This window comes from Rhinichthys klamathensis, unplaced genomic scaffold (genome assembly GCF_029890125.1).
Source record: "Rhinichthys klamathensis goyatoka isolate OS25496 unplaced genomic scaffold, OSU_Roscu_1.1 h1tg000055l_1, whole genome shotgun sequence".
NCBI lineage: Eukaryota > Metazoa > Chordata > Actinopteri > Cypriniformes > Leuciscidae > Rhinichthys > Rhinichthys klamathensis.
This window is the reverse complement of record NW_026606600.1, coordinates 2,006,559-2,014,492: the sequence shown is the minus strand read 5'-3', so window position 1 is coordinate 2,014,492 and position 7,934 is coordinate 2,006,559. Positions and strand designations below refer to the sequence as shown.

Below are 7,934 nucleotides of genomic sequence, written 5' to 3'. Positions count from 1 at the left end.
CAAATAAATGCATAAATGTAAATGTAATGTATCATGTCACGTGACGACAACCTGAAGACATGGAAAGTGAACAACTCAGACCCGAACCCAAAAACTCAAGGTCATCTAATCATTTCTGTTTCCTGTACAGAACCTATAGGATGTTGCGCATGCGCGGTCAACACAAAAGGAATGAATCACTCTCTGAGATAACTCGTTGTTAAAAAGGAACGCTTTGAAAGAACCAATAAATACAATACAGGTAATGTATTCATGTGTAATTTTAGTCATGCATTCTAGGGTTAAAACTGTCCTTTGAGTTTTATCATTAGCACAGAAGAAAATTGTAAGTTGAGAGCTTAGTTACTACTACTGTACATTCAAATACCCATTCAGGGGTCGTTTTAGGACTCTTTTCTACCCTTTTGTACGCCGCCATCACTCCTCATACCCGCTCACCCATGTGAAAGGCGTCTGTAGAGATGTCCCCAAACTGCATCTTTGTTGACATGTTAACTTTAAGTCTGGGCGTCTTTGATCACAGGGATGGTATCTCAGAGGGGAGTGTGATTAAAAATGACATTTTCAATGCCCAAGGACCCAGGCAGCAGGGGGATTTTCCACACAGTGTGGAGTCGTAAGCTCATATACGAAATACACCAGCGATTCCAGCAAAGAGCCCTAACAGGGGAATAGGATATAGCACGGCAGAAAGCGCTCAACCTCCCTCCAGCCCTTTTTGCTAATAGTTGAGAGCTTCACACTGGATGACTTTCAAAGCGACTTGTTCCACCCTTTCACATTAATGCTAGTTGGAATGCAAATGTTCAGGTTCTATTCAGAGCCTCTAGTTTTATGGGTGCCACGTCGGAGATGACAGGCCCGGAATATTGACAGCCACAGTTAGCTCAATTCAGCTTAGAGTTTGGGATTAGACTTCATTGTGCCAGAAATAGAAAGGCCACTGTAGTAACTATAATCCATGGTGAATGACTTATCTCAGTGGTTTTGCTTTTTTTACCCTTCATGGATTACAGAATAGGCCCACTTCAAACTATTCTCTCTTAGGACGTAATGCCAAGAAAGATTCTAGACATTACGAACATTTCTTTGATCAAAGGACTGTCAGCTTTATTAAGACTGTCCCTTTAAAGAAATGTGTCATGGTGGATAGAATCACATATAACAGACCTTACTCATAATTACACAATACATAACATTCTGATAAAGAAAAAAAACAAACAAGAAGAGGGAGCATTTTTAGGTGAAAAAAAGGTCATACTTTTCCTTCTTCCTGTGTTGAAGGTCAAGTCATGAAGAGCCTCCTGCTGACCTCCTGACTTCTGAATCTTGGCTCTCGGCAGAAAGGAGAGGGAATGGAGAAAATAGGTCAGTGTGTGAATAAACATAATTTTTTGCTTTTCAAATCACAACAACAGTTTTCATATTGAAAGATTGATGCTGCTTTTAGTGTTGAGGGACCTTTGAACTGCTTGCCAAGTTACACGCACTCATAATTTAAGGGATAGTTCACCCCACAGATTTGGAAAACATGAGGGTTTAATCAGATCACTATTTATCTAAATAGTGAAAATAGTAATAAAAAAAAAAGTCAAAAACAACAAGAATGTTTAAAGATATTAATCTTGATTAAGGTGACAGCATTAAACTTGAGCAGACAACTTTTCACAAAGTGCAACTAAATGTCATGATTAACAGTAGTTAAAAAAAAAAAAAAATGCCGAACAAGGACGTCTACAAAGAAACCTGAATCTGTAAATTCAATGAGTAGTTTAATTTAAAAATGGTTCATTTACATTCAAATGAATTGGACTTTACAACAAGCATTTTTACAATTGAATAAGGCCAGTAACACACAGGTCTACTGCATATGAATTGAACACTTTGTTTTATAGACCAAGTGAGCAACAACAAAATGGCACATTTTTTCAAGTCATTTCAAGTAACATGTAAATGGGATTGTGGAGATTTATAAACCGCTTAATCAAATTAATTCCTTTCTCTGGTTACTAGCAATAATAATACTGATGTATAAACAAACAACCACAAATTAAATGATGTGACATCTACACTTCACTGCAATTTGTTTGAAAAAGTAGCTTGTTATAAAAGCTAAACACTGTTTTAAAAACAGCTGAGCTACTGTTAAGCTTAGGGTTGCCAACCATCCCATTATATAATATAATTTTCCCATATTTAAAAGAATAGAATTGTGTTCTATATGACCCATTTGGGACTCAGTTTTTCCTGTATTTTATCGTCTTACACCCAAACAGTTGACAATGCTATTTTCATTTGAACCAGTTTCACGCACAATGTCAATGCTAAAATTACAGATGGGAACGAAAAACAAATTGTGAAAGATGGATGTGAAACAGGGACACATTTCATGTGAGAGCCAAAACATTGCCTGGTGCTACACTTGACAGCAGAGGAAGGATCAAAGGAGGGCAATTATACTAGCTAACTTTTATCTGTTGGCATTTTGCTGTTTTGCTTGTGCTGTATCAGACATTTTTTTGGGACTATAAAAACAAGCAGTCCACTTTCAGTCATTTTCCACTAGATTTATTGCAATGTTAATTAAAATGTCTAAAATACAAAGCCCTCAAAGTGGCTGTAAGGATGTTTAGTTTTATGATGAAACATTTATATACAGTTTCAAGAGGTATAAGCTAAACTGACACGTGTGTAATGCTGTGACACTTTACTATCACATTAAAATTGTATTTATTCCTACAGATGCAACAAATGCAAAGTTGTATCCTACATGTAATCATCAAATCATAATCAAATTATATTGACATAAAAAAATTATTTTAATACACAAAATTTACTTATTCATTAGATACTAGTACGTATTCATTAATAATTAATAATAATAATAATAATTCATTACATTTATATAGCGCTTTTCTCGGCACTCAAAGCGCTCACATAGAAGGGGGGAATCTCCTCAACCACCACCAATGTGCAGCATCACCTGGATGATGCGACGGCAGCCATAGTGCGTCAGAACGCCCACCACACACCAGCTTACTGGTGGAGAGGAGACAGAGTGATTAAGCCAATTGGTATATATATATATGGGGATGATTAGGAGGCCATGATGGACAGAGGCCACTGGGCAAATTTGGCCAGGATGCCGGGGTTACACCCCTACTCTTTCGAAAGACATCCTGGGATTTTTTGAGACCACAGAGAGTCAGGACCTCGGTTTAACGTCTCATCCGAAGGACGGTGCTCTTTTGACAGTATAGTGTCCCCATCACTATACTGGGGCGTTAGGACCCACATAGACCACAGGGTGAGCGCCCACTACTGGCCTCACTAACACCTCTTCCAGCAGCAACCTGGTTTTCTCAGGAGGTCTCCCATCCAGGTACTAACCAGGCTCAGCCCTGCTTAGCTTCAGTGGGCAACCAGTCTTGGGCTACAGGGTGATATGGCTGCTGGCAAAGATTAGATACTAGTACCTATTAATTAGATACTAGTACTTATTCATTAGATACTAGTACTTATTAAATAGATACTAGTACCTATTTATTAGATACTAGTATTTATTCCAAATGTTACTAGTAAGATTTTTTATTTTACTAGTAAGATTTTGAATTGAACTCTACAGTGGCCGTTCTGACTAGTCATAACATAAGACTAGTAAAAAAGCAGTTGTGACTAGTAAGATAATAATAGTTAACAATTACAAAAGATACTAGTATCTAATAAATAGGTACTAGTATCTATTGAATAAGTACTAGTATCTAATGAATAAGTACTAGTATCTAATGAATAAGTACTAGTATCTAATGAATAAGTACTAGTATCTAATGAATAAGTACTAGTATCTAATGAATAAGTACTAGTATCTAATGAATAAGTACTAGTAGTATCTAATGAATAAGAACTAGTATCTATTGAATAAGTACTAGTAGCTAATGAATAAGTACTAGTATCTATTTAATAGGTACTAGTATATTTAATAGGTACTAGTAGTATCTATTTAATAGGTACTAGTACCTAATGAATAACTACTAGTATCTAATATATATGTACTAGTCACAATTTGAATACATACTAGTCAGAACTGAATAGTTGATATCTGAAAGACCGATCCCCATAGAAGTCAATGGCAAAAAAAATTATTTGTTACTAGTAACAAAAGAATAGTTCTCTTACAAGAGGTTCTCTCGTATTGCGTAAGTTAGCTTACGCTACGGGAAAGATTCATCTTCTCGAGATATTGAAGCCAAAAATTATCCTTAATTTTGTATTTATTGTCAACGCAGTGCAGCAGCTAGCAGACCTAGAGCAGGCTATCTTGCGTGCTCATTGGCTGCCCTGCGGCAACTGCAGCAGCCTACCAGTGAGCCCTGCGTGACGTAACTCCCAATGGAAGGTGCCCGCGCCTTCATAGCGTCATAGCCCGCCAGAATGGGCGTGGCTTAGCGTATAAAAGAAGGGGCTGTAGGCTGATTTCCCTGATTTTTCGTCTCTTCAGCGTGCTCTTCGCATCGCTGGATCTGAGAGAAGCCACCGCCGCCGTCGAACAGCGAACAGCCAGCTTAGGACAGCGCTGAGGAAGCCGGCCGTCTTCGCCACCTTCAGCCATCCGTGCAAGCTACGCTATCCGGCGACGTATCCTTTTTTGCCTCTTGTATTCTGTGTCTGTGTGTGTTCGCCGCTGCGACACACACCTTTTCTAAAAGAGCAGGCACCTCCTGCAGCTTGTGCAGGGCCCCGCTCAGCGTCGGAGACCGCCACGTCATCTGCGCTCTCTGCCTGGGCCAGGAACATGCAGAGCTCGCCCTCGCGTCCGGGGGCTGCGAGCTCTGTGAAGCGCTTCCGCTGTCGACCCTGCGGGCTCGACTCGAAGCCTTCAACCCCGAAGCAGTCACTCCGCCCCTTATGGGACCGTGCAAGAAGATGCGCCGTTCCCAGAGACTGCCGGAACCTGTGGCCACAGCGACGCGCTCGCCGGAGAACCTCGCTCGAGCCTCGCCTCACCTTCACCGCCTCCCTTCACCAACGCGCAGTTGCCGCTTACGAGCCTCACTGCCGTCGCGTCTGAGGTGGTGTAGAGAAAGTGCCCACGCCCCAGTGTTCACCCCTACACACAAGCACAACACGTCCCGTGTCACCCACAGAGCACACTCTCATAAAGCGCAGAAAAGCCGCTTGAGTGTTGAATGAATCCACAGGTTTGTGCCCACTATCTGCCCGCTCTGTTGCACGGCCACTGAAGCAGGGTATGAATGTAAGTCTCGTGCCCGCCCGAGAGCGCTCACGCTTACTAACACACACCTCCCCCCGGGCGCCGCCCGTGCGTTTAAGTGCCATCACAAAACGCAGGGCGTTCATAAGACGCATCCCATCCAAAACGATAGGAGCATCAGATATGTTTGTAAGTCTCGTGCCCGCACACATGCGTTCACGCTTACAGAAAGGTTTTTTCCGCCCAGAGCGCTGCTCGCGCGTCAAAAGTGAAAAGAAAATGTTCCCCATCCCTTATGATTGGGACATCACACATGACTCAGTCTATCGCGACTGCCAGCGAGCAGCTGTTGCCCAGCACCGAGAGCATGCGCGGCGCGCTCCCTGCTCCGGTTCAGTTTCTCGAGCCTGCAAATGGCAGCGATCAGAACCCGGAGGCCATTCGCCCCCTAGCTGCTCGCATAGCAGCGTGGGAAGCTATCCCAGGGATTTCAGAATGGGTGCTAAGCACAATAAAGCAGGGCTATTTACTTCAATTCATTTGCCGTCCCCCGCGCTTTCGAGCCCGGACCGCGACAATAGTGAATGCGGAGGTAGCACACCTACTTCATGCAGAAATAGCAAAGCTGCTGTGCAAAAGTGCTATAGAACGGGTGCCGCCTTCTCTGAGCGAGTCAGGCTTTTACAGCCGTTATTTTCTCGTACACAAGAAGGACGGAGCCTTCAGGCCCATCCTAGATCTGAGACATTTGAACAAAGTGCTTGCAAAGAGACCGTTCAAAATGCTTACGACCAGGAAAATCCTCCCACAAGTTCGCCCGAGGGACTGGTTTATCTCTCTAGATATGAAGGATGCCTATTTTCAGATTCAGATAATACCCCGTCACAGGCCATTTTTGAGATTCGCCTTCGACGGTCAGGTTTATCAATAAACCGTCCTGCCGTTCGGCCTGTCTCTAGCACCCCGTACATTTACGAAGTGCATGGACGCGGCGCTCGGCCCCCTGAGAAGTCAGGGGCTGCGAATTATGAACTATCTGGACGATTGGCTGATACTAGCACAGTCAGAGACGGAACTGCTATCTCACAGAACAGTGCTTCTCAGTCACCTGGAGAACTTGGGACTGGACCAAGAGCTGGACCAAGAGCTCACTTATGCCCAGCCAGTCGATTTCCTTTCTAGGAATAGAACTGGACTCTGTGGCCATGACGGCTCGTTTATCAACACAGTGCGCGCGCTGTGTTCGACACCTAGCCGCATCCTTCCAGAAGGGCAGCTTTTTCCCTTTGAAAACTTTTCAAAGGATGCTAGGCTGTATGGCATCAGCTGCAGCAGTGCTTCAGCTGGGCCTACTGCGCATGTGCCCGCTCCAACGCTGGCTGAATGCTCACGTGTCTCGCCGAGTTTGGGCTTCTGGCGGCGAGAAGATCAGAGTGACTCAGACCTGCATAGCAGCTCTGCATCCCTGGTTAGTAGCCGACTGGTATCAGCGGGGAGTAATGATGGGAGCTATCTCTTATCGAAAGTTCATTTCAACAGACGCGTCCAACTCGGGTTGGGGCGCGCTGTTCGAGGGCAGACCGGCCTATGGCCAGTGGTCAGATCAAGAGAAGTCTTTTCACATAAACTGTCTGGAAATGATAGCGGTCGAGAACGCGCTGAAGTGCTTCCTCCCGCTCATACAGGACCAACATGTTCTAGTCCGTTCGGACAACATGTCTGTGGTGTCCTATGTAAACCGTCAGGGCGGTGTCAGATCCAGAAACCTCTGCAATCTGGCGGAACGCCTCCTTACTTGGTCCCAGATCCACCTGCGCTCGCTGAGGGCGGCGCATGTGCCTGGCCATTTGAACGACGGCCCAGACAGACTGTCCAGGGAAAATGTTCCCCCAGGGGAATGGTCCCTGCATCCCAAAACAGTCCAGAAACTGTGGCGCCTTTTCGGCAGAGCGGAGGTCGACCTATTTGCGACAAAGGACAACGCTCATCGCCCGATGTTCTTTTCGAAGGACGAGGACGCGCTAGCCCAGGTTTGGCCTAGCCGCCCGCTGTATGCTTTCCCTCCGGTCTCTCTGTTGCCACAGGTAATCAAGAGGATCAGGGAAACGCTCCACTCGGTGCTCCTCATAGCCCCGCGTTGGGAGAATCAGACTTGGTTCCCGGACCTGTCACGGCTGTCACGCACAGCCCCGTGGCCGATTCCGGTGAGGGCAGATCTCCTCTCTCAAGCTCGCGGTTCGATCTGGCATCCCCATCCAGAGCGCTGGTCTCTGCACGCATAGTTGATCAACGGGTACTCGTTGCCCTGCCAGAAAGAGTGATGAACACGATCATGCAGTCTAGAGCCCCCTCTACGAGAAGGCTCTACGCGTCTAATTGGTCGGTGTTCTCCAAATGGTGCACCGACAGAGGTCTGGACCCACGGACATGCGGGGTTTCGCAACTGCTCACTTTCCTACAAGAGCTGTTGGATAAGGGGAGGTCCCCATCCACGCTCAAAGTATATGTGGCGGCCGTGGCAGCGTTCGCAGAGTCGACGTGCGGCCGGTCGCTGGGAAAAAATGAGCTGGTCATCCGCTTCCTTAGAGGAGCTAGAAGGATGAATCCGCCGCGCCCCCAGTCGGTTCCTATGTGGGACCTTTCCTTGGTCCTCGAGGCCCTGAAAGTCTTCCCCTTTGAGCCACTGGACTCCGTGGAGTTAAAGTATCTATCACTGAAAACC

General features: G+C 45.4%; 1 pseudogene; it reads right to left on the bottom strand.

Moving 5' to 3' along the window:
- Positions 1–3,340: 3,340 nt before the first annotated feature.
- LOC130083469 (5S ribosomal RNA) lies at positions 3,341–3,457 on the bottom strand (annotated as a pseudogene).
- Between the last annotated feature and the right edge of the window lie 4,477 nt (positions 3,458–7,934).